This window comes from Myotis davidii, unplaced genomic scaffold (genome assembly GCF_000327345.1).
Source record: "Myotis davidii unplaced genomic scaffold, ASM32734v1 scaffold96, whole genome shotgun sequence".
NCBI lineage: Eukaryota > Metazoa > Chordata > Mammalia > Chiroptera > Vespertilionidae > Myotis > Myotis davidii.
This window is the reverse complement of record NW_006289416.1, coordinates 7,721,743-7,722,555: the sequence shown is the minus strand read 5'-3', so window position 1 is coordinate 7,722,555 and position 813 is coordinate 7,721,743.

Genomic DNA, 813 nt, shown 5'->3' with positions numbered 1-813 from the left:
CCCGCTGATGGGCCATGCCTCAGCCTGGAAACCCCTGAGAGCATCTCCTCACTGCACCTCGCAGCGGGCGACCCAGGCCCAGAGTGAGGGCAGCTGGTCCCAATCCGTTGCCCATCAGGCTCCAGTGCCAGGTCTTCAGTGCTCGGGGTCTGAAGAGTCTGGCCCTTGGGGACACCAGGGAATTAGCTCTGCTAGGACCTTCAACCACAGGCAGCTCTGGGCTGGAGGGCACAGGGTTCCCTCCAGGGGGCAGGTGTAACGTGCCAGGAAACAACCAGAAAGTGTCCAGGAGACGGGTCCCGCAGGCTGCATGCATGTGTTGGCTTGTGGTCCCTCCTCCTCATGGTCCCAAGGAAGCCTGCTGTTTGGACATTAGCCACCTGGAGGGACACACAGATTTGGTGGATTCAGAGGACCTTTCCCTGGATCCTCAGCCTCCTCCAGATGGTGGAAAAGTGGGACTGAGAGAGAGAAAGACCCTTCAATGAGGCCCTGGCATCTCTTCTGAGGTCAGGGAATGAATCTGACACTTCCCAGGAGCCCAGAGACCACACAGTGGACCGACACAGGGCCTTTGGGGGAGGGGTGGGGGCTGGGCAGGACTCAGCAAGCCCCTGTACAGGCCAGGGGTACAGGGCCTGCGGAGGCCTCTTCCAGTGTGTTTCCCGGCTGTGTGCCCAAAGGGCCTTCACACACCCGGGATCCATCACCATGTTCAGATGCTGCTGATTCCAAGAGAAACAGGTCTGCGATAATATAAATATTTAATCTGAGCCTTTCTCAAAAGATTGGCGAGAGGAGAGGACATCAGGG